General features: G+C 47.0%; 1 pseudogene; it reads left to right on the forward strand.

The window, feature by feature from the left end:
- Positions 1 to 2,921: 2,921 nt before the first annotated feature.
- Positions 2,922 to 3,170, forward strand: LOC107512835 (annotated as a pseudogene).
- Positions 3,171 to 5,631: the final 2,461 nt, after the last annotated feature.

Here is a 5,631-nt window from a genome sequence, read left to right on the forward strand (position 1 = left end):
GAAGCAGGATTTAAAGTTAAAGCTGAATGACAATTAGGTTTTAGCGTCATTAATATTCCACTTTCGGCTGCTCCTCATTTTCTTTTGAGTACAAAAAACATCAGTTTTTTGAGTAAAGAGGAGAAAGATCCATACTATTTCATTACAGCCTCCACTGAAGAGGCTGCCACTGTAGTGAGAGGTTGTCATTTAAACTGTGTAGATAGAGTGAAAAAGAATAAAGGAAAACCTCATTCCAAATGGACTCGGGAAGCCATGAGGGGCGAGTTCTCACACACGTACCACCCATTACAGCTTAACTTTACACACACCAGCAAGATGACTTTACACACCCCAGCAGGAGGAAGGGTTCCTCCTTGCCCAACAATAACTCAGCCAATAAGACGCCGCCACAACCCCAAACTGTCACTCTCCTCCAATAAACTTTTGTTCAAAACACCCCCGTCCACATTCTCCTATTCCCTGTCAAAGCACGCTCCTCTCCTCTGTTCTCTGGACTTGCCTGTTTGCAAGTCCTACATTGCGATGCTTCTACCATTCGCAAATAAACTCAATTTGCCTGGCTAAATGGCCTGCCTTTTTGTTTTAAAGGTTGATGACAGGAATGGGGGACCAGGAGAGGGGAAGACTGGGAAAGAGAGAATGCCCTGGGGTACTTGTGAGAATCTTGGGAGCATGAGCAGACTCAGACAGGAAACAGTAACTCTGTTTCCGGTGGTCGGAGAAGAGACGAGGGAGTGTAAGAAGAGACAGCAGAGGCCAGGCTCTGGACCCCTGTCTCGCCACGGCGTGGAGCACGCCAGAAACCAAAGTGCCCATTATCGAGTCGAAGATCAGGTGCTTTGACAGAAAAAGTGAGGGGTGTCCTGCAGAGCCGAACACAAGTCTGCGCGGCTCCAAATGATAGTGTGGCTATTGGCTTTAAGCCTTTACCACATTTTCATCACTGAGATACTGGCTGGAACATGGTGTTTACTTGGGGGGCAGACCTTGGGTCTGCGGCAGTTACGCCTCGCCCCCTTTCCCTCCCATCTCCCAAACAAAAACTGGCCTACTGTTCGTGCCACCAGAAAGGTCCACCCGCCCAACACCTGATTAGAGATGACAGACGTGGAAACTGAACACATTTCATTGTTACGCAGGTCTACCAATGAATTAATTGAGAGCAAAAGACCATAGGAAATTTTAAATATGTGACGGACTGTAGAATCTGAACTATAGGCTGCCGAAGCTATAATTCTGAGTCCAACCATCAGAAAACTGAACCATTATCCTGAGTAATGTGTGGAAACCCAAAATAGGGCCAAGGCCACTACTGCTCAACCTCAAGACTTCTCAGAAAACTGGACATTCATTAAAGCGAGTCTAGTAAACACACAGCTCTTGGAGAAAAGCAGCAAACTGAAGCAAGCTGATTCTCTGTTTGGAGCCACTCTACTAGAATGGGGAAACAAGAACGCCCTCTCCGGGAGCGGCAGTTACGAAGAGAGCTGCTGAGAGAGGCCGAGATAGAAAAGGACCGACTCAGCAAGAAGATGGCAGAGCTTACAAATGCAACGTGGGCCGGGGCCTCGGCACCCACCGGCTTTGCCGATGGCTCCTCTGCCGGTGGTTCTGTTAGCTTCGCAGGCAACCCTTAGAGAGGAAAATGAACGTCTCATGACCTCATCACAGCACTAAAAAGGGTCACATTTTAGCGAACGGAAGTCTCTCCCATTTACATACTAAACAGGAGCTTCTAGAACCCTGGAATTTCCCTTAGGGAGACAAAATAAGAAGAGGCGCTGAGGCTAACCCACGGCACGTTAGGAGAAACTGCACCAGGCACAGACGATTCGTAAAAATGGGTGGATTTTGGGAAACGATGTGAGAGCCGTGGCCCAGGTGCCAAGGGGAAGTGGGGGCGGCCTTGGCTAACAGCCCTTTTTGAATCCAGCATTTTTCACTATCATAAGTTGGTGAACAAGCAGAACATCAAGTCCTAGAGAGGAGAGAAAGGGCGCGCCAACACCTTCCTTTTTCTTGGAGTCCCCTAATTTGCTCGCCTGGCTCAACGTGCCTCCTTTCTTCAGTATTTATGGGAAAGACCTCATTCCGCCAGTTTCCTCAGTGAACTTGGCGGAAATGTGAATTATTTCATGTGTTTCCCTAGCAAACAAATCTAGCAGGCTACTCCCCGCCTCCCACCCCCTGGCCCCAGCAAATTATTAAAAAACTGGCTCACCTGGGACTGCCACCATTTCTAACGCAGATGGAACAAATAGATTTCACAATAGGGGCACCTCGTGTATGTCAGGCATTATGCTGGGTTCTTTATAAACGTTCTGTTACTTAACATTCAGAAGAGTAGGAATTACTTTGCAGACCAGAAAAGAGTTTAGGTTACGTGACTTACCTAGGAGAACGTAAGCCAGCAGGTGATGCAGTAGAAAATGTAAAATCAGGGCTTCTCATCCCAAAGCCCCACACTTTCTTCCACATTATGCGCATCCCACAGAAACCTGAAAGAAAATCAAGTACCGCTGAAATCTCATGTTGGAAAAGAGCTGAGACTAGTCTAACAAGGAAAATCAAAGTCTGGATCATGAGATACTAGGCTGGAGCGCAACCTAACAGCTACCAGCCTAATATCTATCACCCCTGATCTCCACTCCTTAACAAACCTCACCCCCTCAGGAATACCTGAGTGGCCACAGGTGCTGCTGTTCCTGGAGGCTGGCCTTCACCTAGCTGTGGCCGCTGCTGAGGGCCCAGATTGATTTCACCTAATCAGAATGTCCCGTTCCTTGCTGGTGATTGGTTGTGGTTGGTCACATGGAACTCGTCTGGCCAATGGTGTGTCTCTGAGAAACCATTTGTTTCCCAGCTCTTTAAAGGTAAAGGTTCAGCCTTTCCAGCAGTGATGACCTCCCCATGAGAACATGCCTCTCACTAAGGACCTCCTTCACCCCTGTCCAGAAGAGGAGAAGAAGAAACACATGAAGCGACTTGTGCAGAGCCTCGACTCCTACTTCATGGACGTGAAATGACCAGGATGCTATAAAATCACCATCTTTAGCCATGCACAAATTGCAGTTTTGTGTGCTGGCTACTCCACTGTCTTCCATTAGCCTAAAAGAGGAGAAGCCAGACTCACAGAAGGATGCTCCTTCAGAAGGAAGCAGCACTAACAGAACCCCGAATCAAGACGAGTGAGGGACCATCTCAATAAACGCGTTTTGTATTAAAAGAAAAAGTTTCGGAGGCAGAGATGGTCTCCTCTTGCATGGTTTCGTGATACCTCCACGTAGGGCTCTTGGAACTGTGTCAGCCTGCAGTACCAACCTTCGTAGTAAGTGGGATGGAGTCAGTCACAGGAAGCCTGGGATTCCAAAAATGGCTGCCTTCTGCCCAGGCCGAGGACCATCTTGGGTCTTCCCCTTGATGATGGGAACTCTTGGATGTTTCCAAAGGTTAACCAGCTACTTGAGCTATTTTGCCTTTTATGTCCACCCCATTTTGGCAGAATCTGGGGCAGTTAATCACTGCATATTCATTTCTCTTTTGAATTCAGAGAACTTTCTCTGTGAAATGCAGAGCAATTTCCGCAGAAGCCACAGGAAACTTCTCTCCCCATGTTCCTTTGTAACATCAAACAGGTGTCTGTCAGCAAAGAGCCCTCATCCCCGCTGGAGCTCTTTAATGTGATAATGTGGTAACACCCACTCTGATTTCTTCAAGGGTCTGCAGACTGCACCCACCTGCACCTCTTCTCCCAGTGATCCCCCTCTAAGCATCTTCCTCCCCCTTCTCTCAAATTCAAATGAATGTTTCAATATTCCCTGTGTTCTTCATACTTTTAACCCTTTTATATTACAACTTAATGGTCACAGGGCACCCCAGATTTTTACCCTTAAATTCAACGAATGCTCAGAGTACGGTGCAAATGCACAGTGCTATTTGCGAAGCGCCGTGATAAGCACGGTGACGTCCCTGCCCTCAGTCAGCTTATACTCTAGTAAAGGAAAGAAGCCAGAGTAGATTAAGGGAAGCGGAAAGTACAAATCAGCATCCCTTTCTTGGCCAGCTGAGGCAGGAAGGGCAGGTGGGGCCGAGGGTGTGAGTGGGCAGCGGACGACGAGTCAGCTCCTTGTGTACCTCATCCAGTTTGCAGATCAGCTACGGGACTGACTGCGGGTGAAAGATGCTTCCACCTGACCCTTTCTCTGACTTCTCTTCTTACGCAGCCTGTTGACCCTTTTTGTACATTCCTACCTTCTCTCTCAAATAAGGATCGCCCTTCAACTACTTTAAAAACGTATTATTGTTGTTGTTATTGTTCTTACTATTGCCATTACCTTCAGTTTCCTTTTTTTCTCGTAAGGTGGGTAGTTTCCAGGCTCTTCTAAGACGGGGTGTGAGGTGGACCTGGCTCCAAGATGTCGAGTACAGTCCCATCCCTCCGCCTGTGGGATTTAACAGGAGAGGAGAGTTCAGAAGGGGAGGAAGAGCTGAGACTTCCCAGGGCTCTGGGCAGCTGGCTTAGCCTCCTTCTCTGGATAATGTTCCCTGCCCGGCTTTGGTGCTATGCTGAGCAGATGCACGGGGTGCTGTGTGGGTGGGATGAAGGGAAGTAGGTGGGGTGTATTGAGTGACACATGTGCCTTGATCAGGACGTAAGACAGGCTTGGGATATCACGTGGCCTGTATTCGTGTGACTCATTCATGACCAAAGATAAGGAAATCCAGACAGCTCAGCAAGGGCAGAAGCCCCTTTCAGAAGAGGTCGGGTTGCGTTTCTGGTAAAAATGGCCCTGCTCAGTCACTGTGCACTTGAAGTGGGAACTGAGATGCGCTCGTGCGAACTGAGGTGCGCTGTAAGGAGGACAAACACATGCTGGGTTTCGAAGACTTCATGCAAAAAAACCCAAAAACCAAAAAACAAACAAACAAAAAACAAAAACATAAAATCCATCAATTTAAAAATTATATGTTGAAATGGTATTATTTTGGACATATTGGGTTAAGATATTTCATCAAAATATTAAATTTTATTGAAACTAATGGCACCTGTTTCTTTCCTACCTTTTGAGAATGTGGTTGCTAGAAATTATTTAATTACTTGTGGCTCGCACTGTCTTTTTATTGGACAACGACGAGGTAGTGAGCAGTTTATGTGAAGAGCCACCATGTGAGATCTTATCTACTTTTATTTGGCTCAATAAGACTTGGTGAGGAGATCATAAGATATTTTTCACTTTTACTAGTTTAAGTTATACTTATGCAAGGAACTGGGTAGGAGTTAAGTAAGCATATTCTCCTATTACCCATCACTGCTGAACTTGACCAAGTGTTTTCTTACTCTGCATTAAAGTACTTTCTTTCATCCTAGTGCTAAAAGCATCCAAGGTTTTCTTCCCAGATGCGGCTTCTTTTGTCTCTTTCTCCCGATGCATCAATTAAGAACACTTTGATGACCAGAGCTTTCCCTGTCAGAGAGCTAAGTGCTCACCACCTAATTAACTCTGCAAAGGAAGCGAGGCTGCTCTCATCTGCGCTTCGCTTGGCTTTGCTCTCTGACTCCCCCGGGTGTCCCCGCTTCGGTTTCCTGCGAGGCCAGGAGAACAAAGTGAGGAGCTCACCCTTCTGGGC

The sequence above is a fragment of the Rousettus aegyptiacus genome, unplaced genomic scaffold (assembly GCF_014176215.1).
Source record: "Rousettus aegyptiacus isolate mRouAeg1 unplaced genomic scaffold, mRouAeg1.p scaffold_m13_p_13, whole genome shotgun sequence".
Lineage (NCBI taxonomy): Eukaryota > Metazoa > Chordata > Mammalia > Chiroptera > Pteropodidae > Rousettus > Rousettus aegyptiacus.